The 21212-nt window shown below is 39.0% G+C and overlaps 1 long non-coding RNA gene across 1 annotated transcript in view; it reads right to left on the bottom strand.

Moving 5' to 3' along the window:
• Positions 1–21212, bottom strand: part of LOC124163419 — a 170524-nt gene that overhangs the window by 51697 nt on the left and 97615 nt on the right. Inside the window, exon 4 of the long non-coding RNA XR_006865769.1 lies at positions 9826–9998. This is a non-coding gene — a long non-coding RNA (uncharacterized LOC124163419). The remainder of the gene's footprint in view (positions 1–9825; positions 9999–21212) is intronic.

Here is a 21212-nt window from a genome sequence, read left to right as displayed (position 1 = left end):
AGGAAAGTGCGACGACAAAGTGAGAGAAATTAGCTACTTTTCCCTCGTTAGACCACATTTGGAATACGCTGCCAGTGTTTGGGACCCTCATGAAAAAGGCTTAATAACAGATTTAGAACGCGTGCAAAGAAGAGCTGCCAGGTATGTGAAAGGTCGTTACGATAGTCTTGTTAGTGTAACTGACCTCTTAGATAAACTCGGATGGGAATCTCTGTCGGACCGTAGATTGAAAAATAGACTAAACCTTTTAGATAAATTCAAGAGCAGTGTCTTTTCTGACGAAGTTAACCATATCTTGCGGACGCCAACGTACTACGGAAGATCAGATCATATAAATAAAATAAGAGAGATAGATTGCAGAACAGACAGATTCCGAATGTCATTTTTTCCACGATCAATAAGAGATTATAACGGCAGCAATAGAACGCGTAAATAGATTGCATGACTTGTAGTGTAGCCTACTAACCTATGTAAAACTTACTGCATGTTTCTGAATTTCTATTCTATATTCTATTTCTAACAGCATATAGTAGTATAGTTTGTTATTATACGGGACGTTTCTTGGACGGTGAGGTGTGCATGTGGGAGTCCAAATGCATGTTGCATGCTGGTGATTGATCACCCCCTGCCAAACACCCTAGAGGTGGCTCGCAGGGTAATTTGTAGATGTAGATGTAGATTCCGGTTGTCCGCCCCCTGCATACTCCTGGCGTCCTCTGGCTATGGCCGTCCACCGCCCTAAGATGGGGTCCATCACGGGCCTGGTCACAATAGAAACACTTTAAATAGAGACATGTACTTTGCCCACTCGTCTAGGACCTGAAGATGGCTCTGTGAGATGAAACTATGAATGATGCCATATTTTATAGTGGTAGTTTCAAAATAAAAAAAAAGTGGGTAAGTGCTGGGAACTCATATAACTTCATGGCTTGACGATGTGAGAGAGTGCCTACATTAAAAGAATCGAACTAAGATATGACTGGCAGATCATAATCACGACGAAAACCTCAATGATTTTTAATTATTAGTACAGGGCATGGCCCCAGATAACGCGATTGCGGGACAGTTAAAGGTGAAGTGGAAGTTAGCCAACAATCACGTCTCCCTCTTCGGATAGAGAAATATGCTATTCTAAATGCACAAGTAAAAGTAAGGGATTCATCTCTAGCAATTCCATTCCCTCCTTTTACACTTACAGTTCCCCGAATTCTGCATATAATAGTATAACATTTAACAGAATGTGTCTACAAGTTAAATTTGTTTTTACGGAAGCATTATCGTTTGTAAGGAAATATAATTATGTGCTTAGCGGATCTCATTCATCAAATCGATTCTTAACGAAGACATAAGTAAATGGCGGCTAAAGCCATTTACTTATGTCTTCGTGTATGTAGTTGCCTCTATTTCTATGACAGTACAGCGCAGGACGGCCAGATTTGTGATGAGTTGTTACGACAAAAAGTGCAGCGTTTCAAGTACGTTACACGAGTTAGGATGGGAATCTTTACAGGAGCGTAGATCGAAGTATAGGCTTAACTTACTTAGGAAACTCGAAGAAGATATTTTCTCATACGACGTGAATCATATCCTTCGTTTAGCATCGTACTATAGTAGATGCGATCATGAGAATAAAATAAAAGAAATAGACCGGAAAACAGAGAGATTTGAAATGTCATTCTTCCCTCGTACTATTTAGGATAGCAATGTTGTCTCAATTGATAGGATTAATGGCATCGCTCGCTAGGATCACTCATTGCATGTTTTTTCATATTTCTAACCTTGCATGTATTTGCTCTAGGAATTACTAACCATTAACAATTTTTTTTTATGAATAACCATGCATATTTTTCTAGTGTGCGTAATATTTCTATGACCGTGTGGTGTGCATGTGGCGGTCCTCTTGCATGCTGCATGTTGGTGATTTTTCACCTTCTGCCAAACACCCTAGAGGTGGCTCGCAGGGTATTATGTAGATGTAGATGACACATATAGCGAAGACATTATGAGAATATTTACCCTTTGCCAGACACAGTAAACGTGGCTTCCAGGAGTGACGTAATATGGATGAAAGAAATGCACTTTTATGAATATCTAAAAGAAAAACATCTGGCAAGTACTTGATTCTTTCGTAATTGAGGTAAGCATCCTCTAATTTCAGAAAGCCTACGTGGTTTCATTCAGCATTCACAGAGAATCTACTCCATTACCCTAACGCCAATGTTGCTGAAAGTGCTCATTAACACAGTAGATGTTACAAATTATCAGTTTAATATACGATTAGCAATAGTGAAATAAAATAATACTGTATTTTTTCTCAGAAAAGTTTTCCCCGAGTAGCATGCAGCCTGAGGATAGTAGATACGCGAGGTACCTCCTTAGATTTTACGAAGAACTGACAAAATTAAATATTACGTAAAGGAATCCTAATTTACGGCAACAATTATAAATTTTTTATGCAACATTAAATTTCCCGTGTTCTTATAATTCGTGAGATAATAATAAGCCTTAAATAAGGAGGAGATAGGAAAACGGATGATGGCTAAATAATTGGGAATTTTTCTAGGGAGGGATGTCTTTCACGAATCAGATTTTATATTGCATAAAAGTAGGAAAATATCTTTTGGAAAGCATTAATTAGTCCGCTGATCGCAATTCTGTATCCCAAACATAAAATAATATAAGGCTGAGATGGAAAAAACGTAAAATAATAAACTTTTTTTTAGACATTCCCAGCGCTGTAGTTGGGCCGGTACGGCGTACCCCCTAAAATCCAAACTCGTTATAAGCGTACCGGTTATAATACCTTCGCGTTGGAATTTTTGGTGAGTACCGCCTAATTTTTTTTCCAACTACAGCAGTGGACATTACACGTGAAAATACACGTGAATAAATATCGTGCAAAACGGGTATATTGTCGGCCCACATCGCTACTTCAAATGCACGTCGCAAATACTGCACTCTAACCCACTCTGTGAGGAAAACAAGGCAGCCTCGTCATGTCTCCTTTTGGGGAGCGACGCTTGGCACCGCGCTAACTCCTCAACTGAGGACGGACAAAGGGAGAGACACACACGAGATGTAACATAAATATACTCTCACACATAGAGACGCGAGTACGAGCATTGGATTGAGGTAGATACACATCTCGGATGGGAAGGGATTATTTTTCTGAAAAATAGATAAATCCATCGTACCCATCCACCATGCGGGAGCCTTTTATGGTTCCGACGAGAGCACTCCGAACTGCCGACTCGAGAAATTTCCAGCACGTCTGAATCGACGGAAAGAAAGTCTTATCCTATCGCACTCTTGCGGGACGCTAATGTGGAAGGATGTGCCAATCGTACTTACAGTGTACAGGGAATCCTAAATCACTCACCTTAACCACACATTATCACCAAGAGTTTTTGCAGGAAAAAATTCGCGGATAAATACTGTATTCGGCTTAAAGATTGTTTATTTCTACTGCTATACTGTTTTTTTTAGTTTTCTATTTACCATATGTATGACGTGTATCACTTCAATGAAAGCTAATTAAAAAAAAAATTCGTTACACATCGATGGCTTTCGTTAAGGTAAACTACAGTTACCTCAAGTAATCCATGTTTTTTCTAGTTAAAAAAAAATAAATACAAAATAGGCTTCGGAAAGAAGCACATTCGTGGATCCCTTAAAAGATAGCATTCCATAAAAATGCTTCCACCAATTTAATACAGAGAATGGACCATCATAACAATCTATCAATGGATATGAATTTAATTAAAAATTATATTTTTGATTAAGGCAGAAGTTAAATCAATAAATTCAATTATGCTGAAAAGAAACGGTACACTGCATTCTATTCGTATACACTAAAATCAACGTATTTTCGGTTTTATTACTGCGAATATCAACATGCCCTCCGGGACCATTTAATTGCTGCTGTAACAACAAAATTTAATTAGCCATATTTTCTATGAATTCAAATCAAACTTTGGCTTCAAATAATATCGGTAACCGAGCATGTCAATATGCCATCCTCAGGTCAACTGGAATAAAAAATAACTTCGATTCCAATTTTAGTTCCACGCATGGCTGCTTCAAAATTCAAGTTAAACATTTCAATATGAGCGAAAGAGGAAAGTTCCAATGGCCATAATGAGTATTTATCTTTCACTCAATTCTGGCGCTCTATCGATCTCCAACTCATTCCAAGCCCAATATATTCAGAAATTCATAATTAATTACATTAATTAGTAGTTATTTATCACTAATTTATCCGTTTTAATGATACCAAAAATGCATGAAATTCAACTAAATAATTCTGGAAATTCATGACTAGTTTATTAAAATCCACTATATCTATCATGAGCTAATAATTACATGAGAACAAGTTTAGCCCAATTACTTCATTGAGTTATTGAAAAACGACAGGAAATAAGAATAAACTGAGGTCTTACATACATTTTCGCCGTTTTAGGTCAATACATTTCATAATATCTCTCCCAATAATGGATATATAAATGCCTATCCCTGTCACCTTTACCTCGCGCGCGATGTCCTGTTCTCCACTTCATCTAAGAAACAGACTTTGAGATAGGAAAAAAGAATATAGATGATAAAGCGGCTCAATTTTCTATGGTATCCTGGAGTGAACCCACACACGATGAGACATTAATCAAATTGAAGTCTAAATTTCACCTAAACTTGAGTATCACGGATGGAATACCAGCTGACTATGATATAAGATGAAGCTAGTTATTCAACGACCATATAATTCCCGTATTAGCTGGCCTTTTCACCATACAATCCTTATCATCTGATTATCCTTCATTAGGCACATGGACCTTCATTCTTTCAGTGGAATATTAGTATAACCTCTTTCGCTGAAAGGGTTAGGGACCGTATTTTATCCATACCGGACCATAGGGACCGTATACTCCACTGGCTTATCATTTGATTTCGTAGTTCTTGAAGCCGGTGACCTTCAGCCCATTTGAGCTAATGTCGGCTATTCCCTCCGTAATCAATTGATATTCTCCCTTAGATATTGTGTGACCTCAAACACCACGGAAAAATTGAAATAGAAATTTAGAACCAGGAAATTCGATAAGGACTTGCTGATTTATTTAGAAAAAAAATTCGGATTTTTAATAAAAAAAAACCATTCAACTACAGGTGGGAAATTAAATTTAAAAAAATTATGCAAATAGCTATCTTACAGGTGAGACTGCTTGCAAAGCTAGTGACCAGGTTCAGGACTTTGCACTAGTAAAAAAAGCAAAATTGAATACTTTGCGATCTTGCCAAGACAAAATCTGCCTATAGAACAACGACTTTCATTTAATTATCATTGAACTCGACTAAACAAGAAGCCGAAGTTGCTCTCATGACATATATGACGCGTATCACTACACCTTCGGATGCAAATGTGTTGCACGTGTCACCCTTCACAATTTGATTCGTTTTCAGGGAGGAACAGTTACGCAATACGACTCGCTTAAGAGGCGCGTTGACGAGCAACTCGGCCAGGATCCCTTGTCGAGAGGTTCGGCTATCCCCGGCGAATATTCTGCACCGTCTAAAGGGGAGGGGCGCGAAGTGTTCGAAGGGGCGAGAAATATGCAGAGAGCGCTCGGATGCCGACGAATTAGCCGCAGATACCTCGGGACGGGAGGGTGAGGGGGCAGGCAGGCGACTGCGTAACCCGATTAAGAAGCAATTTTCGCTAATCCACTCCGCCGCAGAGCCACCCAGCCATCCTCAATTTCTTCTGGGATGGGAGAGGCAGGGGTCGTCCCATTCCGTCACTCAAAAGAGCGATGGAGATGGAGATGCACGGCATGGACGAAGCGGGAAACGTGGTATAACCGAGGCTCGGGTAACATTGAATTTGTTGCGGAAGAGGATGGAAAGGACACCGAGAACAAATTATCAAGTAAACATCAGCAAGCAAGTCAAAGGCTCTCTAATGCATGACAGAAGTTCAGAAAAAAAGTACAAGCTGAATTAAAGGGGAGAAATGACACCTTTCGGAAGATCTCCAGTGTCAAAATAGAAAAAGAGCAAGAATAATCACCCCGAGGAGGCAAATGGAAACAATATGGGACCTTTCCCTTGAAAATGATACTTCTAAAGGTAGCTGAGTCATGTGCATCTAATGAAAACGATTCAACTTTGAGATTGGAATTGACCAATGTAACTCTACGATCAATGAAAAATTGGATAATTGCACGAGTAACGGTAAGGGTTGCACCAAGAATAAAGCCGTACATACCAATAAAAATGATATGATAAAAATGTATCCTCTCCCTTGAGAGGCAATTTAAATCAGATCATTATTGGTTCAAGTAATGAGTATAAATTATTTAAATGTGTTAAAACCTCATCATCACCTGAGGGATGATGCTGCGTATCGATTAGCTAAGTCCTACATAATGATTCAGCCTCAGTCGTAGTTAATGAATTAATTCAATTAATTTCTTTGTTGTTGACGAAGAAAATATATTTTACCCACCAAATAGATAAAAACGAGAACTGGAGAGATATTTTTGACCAGCAAAAAATGTTGATTTAGCAGTGTAATAGCATACGCCACGTTAATCAGGCAGTTTTATTGTGTCTTATTTTAATTCCACAAGAAACATCTAGCTCTCGCCGTAATCAACCCATGCGGACGGTATTGTCACTTCCTGGTAAACTGAGAAGTGTTTTCCGAAGCCAGTCCATATAAACTGAGCGAAGCAATTTCATCGACATTGCGCCGGTTAAGTGACTCGCCGGTTAAGTGATCTTCTGCCCTAGTGCGTTCGGTTCGAGACGGGAACTGCGGGCGCATTTAGTGAACAGTTTAGCGAAAGATGAGAACTCATCGGATCGCGTGGAGGTGATCGGATGTCTCGCCCGCCGAGGGGAAACCTTTCGCCGCGGAGGAAGTGGAGACTCGAAGGGCGCACTTGTTTGCTTCGTATCAAGCTGTCCTCTCTGGCGAGTGATGAGATGGGCGTCAAGGAAACCCTATAAAACCTCGGGCCATGGGAGAACTTGGCCGCGGAATCATCCACGGAGGATTTGCTTGCACAAGGTAGATTTTTGCGCGGGAATCTTGGCGGGAATGCGACGGAGTTATGGCGGGAATCTCATAGCTGATGAGAGCATGTTTCATTGTTTTTTTTACGATCACGTTGATTTTTTCGGAAGCCAAACAAGAGAAAAATTATGAAATTAACGGAATGAACACATTTAATCACTTTTTGCGGTCACATCATCTTTATAACTATCGGTATCATCATGTATATTATTTTGGGATTGGCACGGCGTATCTCTCGAATCAATTCTCAAGTCGGCACGCCTGCGTTATAAACCCAGTATGAGAAAAAGGGACCGTAAACGGCATTCTTTTTTAAAGTGTTCTTTAAAGGCTGCTAGAGCATAGAGCAACACAGAGAACATCATCTAAGAACCGCAATATATATTTCCAGGTCCGACAGAAATTAGAAAATATGAGGCATATTTTTTTCGATTGGATCGGATTTCGTTTTTCCCTCTAAAAATAATGGACTCTAATGAATGCTAGGTGAAACTCATCCAGTAACACATCTAGGTGAACATTTCACTTTTGTGAGTTTTCCCGCCTCAGGTCTTACTACAGCGTATCGCCGATTTTGAGTAGGTATTGAGAATTGGATCTACACCAAATTCCAGACTTTATTCTCGGCGAGGCTTAATACTTGGGCCTGTTTTTAGATGGAGGAATTCAATTCCAAGTGTCTTAACTATTTACGGAAACATTAAAAGTGTGAATGGGAAGTAATATCAAGAATCATATCAAATCAGCTTTGACAGGAGCACTGAGCCTAGTAACTGCGAAGAAACGTACGTAATGTAGCCACAATTAAAATAAATTCGATTTATATTTTCCTATTTTAAATCAAATGCAACCAGGGTATGTTCGAGAGTTCCAATGCTGTTACACGACTTAAAATATCCAGATAACACTTAAAAGAAAAAAGTAGTGATATCATTCAATTATGCATTTACATGGAAGCTAAATTATAGAGACTAATATCAATAATCAATTCTGTAATCATGTAAAATACTTTAATATTCTTAAGAAATGCATGTAAGGATGTCGCTCGGATAAATTAAAAGTCGTTCGGTCAGTTCGCAAGCGATGATATTTATATTTTCTCGGAAACACTCGAAGAGGAATACCTGGAGAGAGAAAATACCTTTATAGATGGAAACATAAACTGTAAATAAGTTACCAATCACGAGGAAAATTATTATAAATTTACCCAATTAATGAGTGAAGAATAATTTCTTAATTCTAAATTAACTAAATCCATATGTATTTTGAGTCCCTATTCCTACTTAGTCTTGATATTTTATATGATTTCAGGTAGTGCCAAGGGCGTACCCAGGATCACAACTGGGGGGAGGCAAGCCATGGTCGTTCAAACTGTAAAATTTTAGCAAGGAAAAGGTGAGTGAAACCAATATTTTTAGAAAATCATAACAGCGCTTTTTTGTTTTTAAAATTATTTGCTAAAATACTTTGATTTTAGTAATATCTTTCGTGTCAATCCAGTCCTGATTTTCGTAAAGACTTTTGCAATTTTTGCTTCGAGGGGGAGGGCAGTACGTCCATGGGTAGTGCTCCAAATAATTTAGAATTATAAAATCTACAAGTACCATAAAGACTTGTGAGAAGAGAAGAAATATATCATGATTTCCAGCAACTTCCCGCGACTGTTGTTCCATACGCATTATACGATCACGTCGTCTCAAGCCCGTATCTCCCCACTCCGTATCGTGAAGTGGGACTACAGTTATACTCGGCCTCAAAGTTCATTCACATAACCACAACGTATTTTTCAAGAGGTTGCGATAGCAGTGATATCGCTTATCTCCTTACTCTAGACTCGACTCGCAAATGTACCACCACGAGAAAAAAAAACAAGAATCGTGTGTAAAACACCTGCGTGGCGAAAACAAGAGTAGAATACGTTTGATCATTACTGACATACGTCGTGGCATGCAATTCTAAATTGATTAAATGTATTATAACTGATAAACGAAAATTCGCTTTAACGGCGGGAATTCAGGGTAATTTTATTTAATTGTTGTTTTTATATTTTTATTAATATTATAATTTCATATAATTTTTAACAATTATAGTTAAAAGGTGAAACCTTACGGAAAATTCTGAGCCCACGGAGAAATAAGAGTGGAATATTTGGAAGTTCTTATTGACTACTCATAATTATTTTCAGAAGTAATGCTATCATCTATTAATAATTTTAAAAACCTCAAAATTTGCTATCACTGACGATCAATTTAATAAGACAACGAAATTTACATACTCAGTAACGCCGAACAGCATGGAAATGCATGGCAATGCAACCAAGATCACATTTGTAGAATATCGTTGACATAGTTTGAACTAAATATTCTACCATACTCAACCTATTTACAGCAAAGATCGATTCATAAGTTTTTATTTTCATCTATTTAAACCCAAAAACCTAGAATTAGTCAAGTAAATACATAAAATTTTGATGCCATAATGAACTTAAATCTCAGTGAGAAGAGTTTACATTAATTAATTACAATTTCGCAAGCCAAAAGAAAGCCTGAATGGAATGATTTTTGTATTCTTTTATCAATCACAGATAACAGCCAATCAAGATATGGAAGGTGATAAAAATAAAGGTCTCGTTATAATTGGCAGCTCAATGAGATTGACCCCTCAGTAATACAGTCACAACTAAAGACAACGTATCATTCGACTTGGAGAGATGGATGAATATTCGATAAGATAAATAGGACGAGTCATATGCTTACCTTAATTTCCTTAGTCACTCGCTGACACTTGAGAGGGCATTATTCTGCCTTTGGGAAGGTCCTCAGCCTTAAGCGAAGTTGCAGCTGCTATTCTATGGCACAAAAAACCAGGGCAGGATTCGGAAGATACTCCTCTTTGGCGAGTCAAAATAAGTCACTGGCTTTCAAAAATCCTGTTGGGGGACAAATGTAGGAAGAAAAATATATGAAAACTGATAGAAGTAAGCGTTCGGTTTACTTTTTTTGGTTTAAAAAAATTCAGACTGTACTTGCAAGTTGAGCGATATTTATTAAACCTCCATTAAAATTTATTTTATCGGCTTTCAACCTCCAATTTGGAATTAATTTTGAATATTAATACTAATTACAATATAACCATAATATTGAAAATAATTTGACATAATACGATTAAAAATGAATTTCATTATACCTATACAAGCGTACTTATCAATATTTTTTCATTTACACACGGTTGCGAATGAAAATGAGAAAGCAGGAGCAATTTCCACAATTTTACATTTATTAAAACGACCGGTTTCGCTTTTCAGCATCATCAGGTGGTTTCAGCATCATCAGGTCTTTTCAGCATCATCATCACCTGATGATGCTGAAAAGCGAAACCGGTCGTTTTAATAAATGTAAAATTGTGGAAATTGCTCCTGCTTTTTCATTTTCATTATGTCACGTTTCCACTCCATCTCGCCTGAAACCTCAGACTGTACACGGTTGCGAAGCTTGTCGACTATTTCAGTCAAAAAATGAATAATCGATCACGAGTACGGAAGTTCAGCATATTTACTCACTCACTCATACGCGTATTTCATTATTTAAGATCTAAATAAATTATCTTTGTATTCGAAAGAGCGACAACTAAAGAAATGAGTTCCAGATTGATAAGCTAAGGTGATTCGAGCAATGAAAAGTATTGCAAAGTAAATATTGCTGAATCTCAGCGGATCTCTCTTCGGCACGCTCTAAAGACTTATCTTGCATCAACCTTAATTGATTAGATGTTTATCTTCACTTTGTTTACGAGTATTATTTTCGTGATAAGGAAAAGCCAGTTGGAATCCAAGTATCCTTGAAATACACCGATCAAGTCTTACAACTTGTCCCATTTTATCGGTTTTTCTCCCACTACAAGGAAATCCACTGCTATAAAAAAACAGCGTAGGAATGAGTTTCATATTTATCATCATATCAGATATTTCCACTTTATCAACTCCGGTTCCTAAAATTCTGACAGCAATAGCAAGGGTAATTCCTGAAACTCAATGGGCTATAAGGATGATTTACCTTAAAATAGTACGCGATATCTTTTTTCTTTTAAACGATTTACTACTGCGAGGCGAGATAAAATTTTAGATGGGCCCGCAGTTAACATATACCTGTTGATTGATTGATATCGATCGAATATTGATTTCAATCAATCAATAGGCATTTGATTGATCTAAGCAAGACTTTGTGACTTGGACGGCGGATACCATAGTGACGCTTTTAATTCACGTTGCATTCATGCATGTTAATTTTCTTGACATAACTGAGAAAAAATTGGACTGAGATTATTATGAGCGCTAACTGTATAATAAATTATATTCACAAGGAAAACTACGCTGGGGTACTACAAAATCATACTAGTCGAAAATGCAATATTATATTTCAGACCTTAATTCTCTCTCAACGAGTTCTGAGGTAATTCATTTGTATGCCAAAGCCATCAAAACAGTTGAAGTGTGCATCGCAAGAAAGGGGACGTTGATTTTCACGCGTGATGATAATTTTCTCTAAATATTAAATCTGAATACTATAGTCATGGTTGCTTTGCCAAATATGGCATTTTATTCATTGTACAGTAATAGCTATGCCGTAATTAGCACGTATGATTTAGTGTTACATCAAAATGACGTAATCGTGCGATTCATTCAATGCAACTCTGGTAAAAGCGTAGGCCGCAATAAGAGGCCATAAGAAACCGTCATAGACATTCAGTTATCAACTGGAAATCCATCTATCATACTTTTCCCACGTTTCTTGCGAGACAAACACTTTTGTCAAAACATAAAATATGCCCTATCCAGTATCATGCCAAATAACGAGAAGGCTTTCGCCTTGATTGCCATTTCCAGTATGACCGTGATGCAATGGTTTTGTATTCGACCACGCAAACGGTGTCAAATGACCTCAGCCGTCAATGAACCTTATGGTCTTTACACTAATCAGTTGAGACTGACGACAGAAATTTCTTCCTTTAGAAGAGAAGACTTGACGAGCACTTCCCAAGTGAAGCTCTGGTTTTCATTTGAGACGATTTGAACAGAACATTGAAATTTCAAGTGGAATTGTCGGTGAGGAAAATTCTTGCGATTCATGCGTCTATGTAATTTGGGAAAATCAGCATCGAAAAGCATCTGGAGCCGTAGGCAGAGTACTCAGAGCTCATTCCATGTAATTTGCGCTCCCGTAAAACGTTTAACATTGGGATAAATTTGCTACATTACCCAACGATTTAATTGATGGGAGAAAAAGGGAAAAAGGACATCGATAAATACCTACAGCGAAGATAGGTCGATAACTACGAAAGTTAGCCAGAATCATGAAAGACACTTCGTCCTTAACGAATAATTATAAAAGATAATCTTTCGGTGGAGGAAGATCATTATCGATAAAGAAATGCATCCTTCCTTGAGTTCCGAAATAGTGGTTATTCATGGACGCTGCTGCTCGAAGATCCGTTGATATAAGATATGGATAATGGGTTTCCTCCACATAAAACCCGATTTTAAAATGTTCTCCTGATTACTAATCTCTTATAAGGTTTCTTAGATACCATTTGATATATCACAAAAAATGGTATATCTCACAAAAGATAATCAAATCATCGCGACTATCTATCGTTTAGATTATTTATCCTGACCATTTGGTAATGTCGGCATATATACAGCCATTCATGAATAACCATTTATAACCTTATACTTACGTTACCCATTGAATCTATCCAACCCACATCAAAAGCACTATACTACCTACTAGCGTATCTCCATGGAAATACTACCTGGCTTTTGTTTTGCCAAACTTTCGGCCAGTTGTATTCCCGCTTAAAATGTTAATGAGTAGGTGTTGAATGCATGAACACTCTTAGTGTTTCATACGGCAGTAACTTTGACGGTGCGAATAATAGCGCTTTCAATCACGTAAAATATTATCTCTTCTCCAAACGACTCAACGATTTCCTCAGGTACCAAATCAAAACGCAGGTAATCAGTTTTCGCTCAACATTTGAGCCAGCCAATTATATTTCTATGGAAACGGCTGAATGCCGGGAGATCGCGCCAGCGTTCATAGAGCATGCGTAAGGAGTCGGGGCGAGAGGCATGGAAACCGATGTGATGCGTTCCCGTGGAAATTAACCGTTAGCCATTAAACAGGAGATCCGCTTTTGCGGCCCGTGAGACAGCGAGAGAGGGAGGAGGAATCGGGGGAATGGAGGATAGATAAAAAAACAATCGCGGTGAGCGTTGCGTCGATTCCCAGCGACCGCTGCGGTACGACAACAAAACACTCGGAAGCCTAGCGGCGGAAGTATTTGCGCGATCCGGCAATGCCACGAATTCTCATTTACAACGCCACGATCGTGAGCTGAGCGTTTGAGTGCGCATTCCGTGCTCACGAGGTGGAGCGGTGATTGGCTTGTAAGGTGGCTGCGGGCGGCCATTCCTGAGGCTCGGGGTTCGAGTACCGACTCTCTAGTCGTGACGTCAAATACCCGCGTATTAATAATTTACCGATTTGCGAATAATTTCGTTTCGTTAATTCCATTCGTTGATCTCTCGAGCATAATGATGACGTGGGCCGGATAAATACCACGTAGTTAGAGTAACTGTAAAAGAGAGTTTACCCCTTTACGTACCTATGGCTTTATGATTTTACATTTGGCAAAATACACTATTTTTAAAGATATAGATGATGCGTAGATATAATATTCCCGGTCATTTCCAAATTGATTACCTGAAAACTATAAATATTAGGGTCACCTAGATTTACGAAATTATCATAATTTGTCAAGTGCCAATATCCAAAATATAGCGGAAAGAGGCGAAAATATGCGATTTGCGAAGGTGAAAAATTTTCGGACGGATATTGCAAAATAGTGAAAAATTTCAGAAAAAATACAATTCAAATATTATTTTTAGTTCATTTATGATCCTTGTATCACTTGAGCTTAAAATATAATCCCTAGTGCTGCTGTGAGGGCTACTATATGATAATACAAACTTCATCTCCTAACATAAGTTTATTCAATCTCTAAGTCGAGGAAATTCAACTCAAAGAGTCAAACAAAAAATTCTAAAAGTGAATGCAATGGCTGAAGCTACGATTCTATTCAGAAGGAAGGGTTTCTCCAGAGAGTTCATCCCAAATGGTTCATGTCATTGGCCTGAAAGTGATAAGAGCATGAGTTCGTTCTCCTTGTCATTCTCAAGATTGAGTCATACTCATAAATCTGAAGGAGGCGGGACATGGTAATTCTCATGATGTAGTGCCATTCGTTGATCTCTCTCTAGCATTATGGTGATTTGGAAGCAACTGTAAGAGAATGTCTACCCCATTACGTACCTACGTACGTCCTGGGGGTTATGATTTTACATTTAGCGGAAAACACTACTTTTCAAAATATAGGTGATGCATAGATGGATACATATACATAGATTTAGGATTTCAAAATTCACCGAAGATGGTCTTCGAAAGGACTTCTTTATTACCTTTTTGAAGTGCTGACATCAGAATCTACGAAAAATATCCTTAATTATGAAATTCTAATCATTCTTGCTCTCATCTCTACCATTATGCGACAATAATTCAAAACCGGCCATGATCAATGCAGAAAGTTCATACGTGAAACCGATATGGGTATTTGTGAATTTGGTTATTTACGTACGGTAATAATAAGCAGGTATTTTCAAACACGGCATCAATTTGCATGTCGTAACAAATGAATTGGATACTTTTTCCGTAAACATCTCGTTCTTATTCAAAAGACAGACAAAAATCAAACGGATTCGCCAAATTATCTCTTAGAGCAGTGGGGTCAGGAAAGACTTGAGAAATTAATGGCAGAAAATCTGCATAGGGTCAAAAGTAGATCTTAAAGTCGTCTACATTGACTTGTGGAGAGGCGTGTACGTACCCAGAACAGGGGGAGTAGGATGTTTTCTCGATATTTGCTCCCTATTAAATCCATTCCCTATTCAGCGCTGCTGGAAAAGAGGAGATTGCGGAATAGCGATCGTTAAAATCGTGTACATCACCCCATTTCGCGCCTTTCTCCGCTGGATCCATTATCGACAATAATTGAGTGGTGGCATCGTAAATGTTTATTACTAACTTTGCCATTTATTGTTTCCTGAACTAGGGCGCGTTTTTTAGTTCACTTCGTGAGGCGCTGCGGTGATTCTCTGTGGGTGACCTGAATAATGATGAACCACAATTCGAGCATAAAGTGAGAAAATGGTTGTTCTTGACAGGCGTATGGATGACATTAGAAGCAAACCAGTGTCACAGAGTAAGGATATACATACGGAAAACAAAAATAGCTGCTATTTTAAACTAACTTATATAGGTGGAAAATGACTATAGGGCACGGGATAAACATTAGGCACCATTCGTCAAGCCTTCGATTTATTTATAATTTAAACTTAAACATTAGAAATTTGAAAATATAGTTTATAATAAGACATAAAAGGATCAGAAAATAAATGACAAAAGTAAGTGATATTTCATCGGCTAATTAATAAAACGTGGTCATTATCGTATATTTCTCTCATAATTAACCTATTTACCGCACCGTCGCGGTGCGCCACTGGTTTTAAGGAATAAAATGGCTATTATGACAATTCTCATTACGTCCTCCATGATCCTCACTCTAAGCTAAGATTTTGGATCTAAGGGGCATCTGGCATTACAAACAAGAGGAGGACTTAGGCGATTATCAAACTAGAATATAATTAAAATATTTATTGAGTCCTTTTACTTATCTACACTATTACCCGCCCATTTATCATTGCAAAATATATCAATTTATTTCGTGCATATGTCGCCAATTTTTTTGGCTGGCATTCTGGAGCTTCTCTCATGCCCGTTTTGACCCCATCACAGCATTTAACGGAGTAATGATAAGAGAGAGACGGGGATTTTTGGGTCTTATACAGGCGACCAGCAATGAAAATCCGATACTACGCAACCTATCCCAACCTTTTCGACAGAGCGAGGACGTTAATTGGCAGATTCCGTCCTTAGCAGTGGGGGTGAGAAGGTTCATTCTCTGTGAAAATTTCAGTTCAATTTAATTTAGAATCGAAATTGTATATGAAAAATTAGACTTTAATTTTTATATTTTTTATCCTACCACTAATTTTACTAACCATCAGATTCCATAATAAAATCATTATTGAGGGTAAACGTTTCTCGGAGTTCCTGCAGGAATAAATACTCCACTTTCCCCTTTTGGATATCAGGTGAGATTACATGGATAATGTATAATGAAAATTATTTGAATTTGTCAAAGCTATGTAAAATTTGTGAGAAAACAATGCAGACGTGGGAATCTTCAAGGGAAAGAGGTAAATAATACCATGTGGTTCCCTGTTATTTTCTCTTTAGAGTTGGCTACTATATTTACATCTTGTCGTTTTTAAACGACAATCAGCAGCCCTTTGGATGAGCCTCGAGTCAGAGCTCGAAACGTCTGCAGAAATGGGGTTTCTCACCCGGTAGGAATCCCGTGAAACGTTTACCCGCATTATTCGGCGGGAAAGCAGTAAATCTCATTCTATCATTATTGAGGCGTTGCGGTGCGTAAACGTTGAAGGAAGAGGATGAGAAAAAACTGGAGAAGCTTGAGTTTTAGGCGTCGATGAGACTTGAGGAGGTGAAGTGGATGGAGAGGGAAGGGAACGAGGAAGTCCTAGGCCCGTATCATATAAGTCCCCTCGAAGCCGGCCTCCACCTCATTGTCGTCAGGATGAGGAGATGCGATATCATAAAACCGACCTCAACCTCAAAAACGTCGAATTTTGAGGCCAGCCTCGGCTCAAACTTTGAGGTTAGATTGTTGTCGGCTCAAAGCGTTTGAGGTGACTTCCGCCATTGCGAGAAGATGATGATTATTCATCCATGATTATTAAACTCTTCCGTTATTTTCTGCCAACATCTTGCCTTAGCTTAAAACGGACTCCGCATCCGAGCGCTTACACTCAATTACGTCCTTGTACTTGACCACCAAATTGCACAAAATTTCCTGCTCCTGCCTGGCCGACTTACAAGGGGAATACACGACCTTCGGGTGGCCGATTGAGCTTAAATTTTCTGATTCGGTAGATCACGGCTATCAATTAAATATGCCGAAGCAAGACGACGCACTTCTCAAAACTTTTTGAGAAAAAAGCAATTAAAAATGGTTAAAAAACGGGTCTACGGTATATATGCGGTATTTCCTTACATTTTCTTCAAGGCAGCGGTGGCCCAGTGGTAACGGTGGTTGACTGAGGATGTTAGCACGGGGAGTTCGATCCTCTCTCACGGTACATTTTTTATTTTACTAAATTCTTCGTTTGCAAGTTTTGGGATACTACTCGAACAAACGGAGAACGCGTTATTTCCTCCGCCGCATCGACTGTATTTTTGACGGTATACACGCGTAATTCCCGCTTACGAATAATTTTCTCAACTAAACTCCCAATGAAAGCAAAATCCGTCGATTGGGTGGATCTCCCTCCCAATTAATAATTTAAATGTCATTATTCTGACCCCACCCCTAGAGAAGACAATTTACACTCGCAATACCCTAATGTACCTATAGAGAACAAATAAAGACAAAATCGCCCTTGGAAAGGCTATTATATAGCCCTTGCTTCATTTCCTACCCCATTCAGCACTTATTATTATTTAAAAAATGAATTACAAATATTTTCATTGAGCTAACGAAGATAAGAAAACAATCTTTAAAAATGCAAACAATAAAATCCTTGAAAAATAAAATAAAAAATGTACCATGAGTGAGGTTCGAACTCGCCACCCTTTTACATCCACAGTCAACCACCGTTACCACTGAGCCACCGCTGCCTTATAAATGATAAGGAAATACCGGATATGTACCGTAAACCCGTTTTTTACGATTTTTAATTGCTTTTTTCTTGAAAAGTTTTGAGAAGTGCATCGCCTTGCTTCGGCATATTTAGTTGATAGCCGTGATCTACCGAATCAGAAAATTTGAGCTCAATCAGGCACCCGAAGGTCGTGTATTCCTTGTTAGCCATTTCTGTTTCTATTGTTGATATTGGCGGGTATATCCCCGGCTGCATTCGGTATATCGCTACTGCGCATGTCTGCGCAAATACGATTCGAAAAAATGAACATGGAACAATGCTGGAAGACTGTCAACTCTGAAACCAGAAACATCGTCCTCAACAGTGCGTCATTTCCGCTGGCTCAAACCCCTCCTCCTATGAGCCGAGCTGGAGGAGACTTTTATGATATGACGCGGTCCAGGGATCTCCTCGTCGAGCTAGGCCGGCTTCAAACGAGGCCATCCTCAACTTCAACTTCGAGGGGACTTTTATGATACGGGCCCTAGACATGGTGGTCGAGTAAAGGAGACATCTACAGAGTAAATAGGCACATAGGAGACAGAGGGTGGAGCGAGTCAGTGGCGCCGACTCCATGGGGCCTGAGGGGGCCCGAGCCCCCTCAAAGATTCGTTTTGGTAATATTATAGTAAAAAATATATTGGTAATTTTTATTTCCCATTTTTGACGATATTTACCTTTTAAAATAAATTCAACCATGTGTTAAAACAAATAATTATAAGGTGAAGCAGGTTGACTGAATCAGGTGGTGTGAATCATGATAGTGTTTCGGTGCTGCGACACACTTTGAATTTAACCTCTTCCCGGGGCAAGACCTCGGATATGGGCCCCCCCCAATATTTTTTATAAGTCGGCGCCCCTGGAGCGAGTACTAATAATCTTGAAAAAATAGCCATTAATCAGGTGAAGGATCGTGAAAACAATTTTTGAAGGGTGAGAGGTATAGAATGCGGAGAAGAAGAGAGAATACAGGTAAGGATTATATACCAAAAGAAAGGAAATGCACCTTACTGAGAAATTAAGGGGGAATTTTGAGGGAGAAAAGGCGGGGTGAATCGTAAAATGCTTAACGTAAACCCACCCTCACTGCAAAATAACCTATAATTAAAATAAATCATAAAAATATTTAAGATATCGAAGTCAATAGCTTGTCACTGATTAAGAATCTGCTGAACCATAATCAACCATGAAGTTTTGTAACAAAATAATGAGAAAATAATGATTAAAAATTATAATAATAGTTATTGATACAGGAATTTTTCTGAAGTCAGGTGGTTTCAGTATTGGTCTCAACAGTGGGCTACTGCGAATTCACGTATAGTGTTTTGTATAAACCACGGAGTGTTTGTAACAAAAAAACGAGTAAATAATTATTGCAAATGATAATAATAATCGTTAATGCCGGTGTTTTTCTGAGCTCACGTAGTATCAGCACTGGCCTCAAAAGTGGGCTACTTCGAAGCCACGTACAGTGATTTGCTTAGTACTCTCACTCAGATGTATGAGATGAAATTAATTCATGCATCTGGCCCGCCCTCGAAACCTCCAGCGACGAGTCTCGATCTTCGTACACCGGCCCGCGAGTCCTCTTTTCTCTTTATTCCAGCCGGGCGCCCGCCTCCCCCTTTCCTCGTCCTCCGTGGTGGCCCACTTACATTCCCGGAGATAAGAGCGGGTCGCGTGGGACGGGGTGCGCAATCTCCCCTTTCCCTCCGCGAGATGTTTTTCATGCTGCTGGGAAGAAAGGGGACGGGGCAGCACGGCAGGAATTGCGATAATTTACCCTCGCTCTTCTTTTTTTTTTTTCAGCGACTCGCTCTTGGCCGGACGTGGATGGGAGCCGCTATCATCGAAGCTCTCGACCTCCGACCCCCTCGACGGTTTGTGATCTGCAAAAACCATTTCCGCATTCTATGCCAATTCAGTCATTACCCCATCAACTGATCCGCCGTTGTCGGAAAAATCGATGTCAATACATCGAGCAAGAGAGTCGCTGTTGCAGAATTCTTCTCGGCTTCTCCACCAGGTTAGGTTTTCAGAAAGATCTGAGGTTTTCCCGGCGTCTGATGATATTGAAGTTGTTTAGGGTTTCCCACCGGATGAGATTCTCCATCTCTGCCGACGTTTCGATGGTCGTGTCGTCCATCGTCATCAGGACTTGATGACGATGGTATATAACAAATTAAACAATTGTAAGTACACGAACAACCATGCCCTGGACAGAGGAAACCTACCCAGGCGGCAATAATAAAGTGCTTTAATGGTTTAAGAAGTAATAAATGTATTATTATATATATTACGCGATTGTAACCAGTTTCGACGAGCGATTCTAGCATCGAAACGTCAGCCATCTGAAACCTGACCCGGCGGAGAACCCAGGGAGAATTCCTGCGACTAGTTCGTTGGGAAAGCCTACGATTCTATTTCGGGAGAGTTGTATGTTTGTTAATGAAATACAATCGGGCGTTGAGTAAATTTGTGAAAGACTGCGTATTCTTTGGACAACATTTTTATATGCCTGCATAAGGATACAGAGGAGGGTGGTGATATTTTCGGTTTAGCCATAGAGTGTAATATAACTCTGTGGTGTAACGCATGGCTTCTGACCGAAGGAGACCAGGTTCAAAGCTCGGAGGAAAACTTACGACATCCCAAGCAAATTCTTTACCAGGTAAGGCGGGAGGCAGTGGAGAATTCAGGGTGGGGGTCACAGGGGTCACCCCAACATAATTTATCAAATTTTTTAAAATTTTTACTAGTTTAATAGTTTTTTATCCTTGTAAAGGAGTTAAAATTTTCTAAATAATTATTTCCACATTTTTTGTTGCATGAAACATAACTGTTATATAATCATTTTAAACTTATTTATTTATGGCTATTTCTTCTCCACTGTTAAACTTCTTAGGTATCTAAAATTGCTCAATTTCATCTGTTATTGAGAATAAAAATGAAATTTTAGGTTTCAAAATGCATAAAAAATGGGCATTTAAAAAAATTTCCACGTGATAACGTCTTTCTCTCCCCGTGGGTATTCTATACTCTCCGGGCCCGTGTCATGGCCCCCCTCCCCCAAATTTGAAGCTGAATCCGCCCCTAGCGGGAGGTAGGCAAAGAAGCTGACCTCCTTACCATAGGATATAAATATACGTCATTCTCACACATGAATTAATCGGGGCTAAAATCTACCCTCACGTATCCAAGCAATACTTCGGATTGAAACAGTGAGTGAATTATCTCTTATGAATC

The sequence above is a fragment of the Ischnura elegans genome, chromosome 1, assembly GCF_921293095.1.
Source record: "Ischnura elegans chromosome 1, ioIscEleg1.1, whole genome shotgun sequence".
Classification (NCBI taxonomy): Eukaryota; Metazoa; Arthropoda; class Insecta; order Odonata; family Coenagrionidae; genus Ischnura; species Ischnura elegans.
Note: the sequence above shows the minus strand (reverse complement) of the source record. Positions and strands in the feature narration are given on the sequence as shown.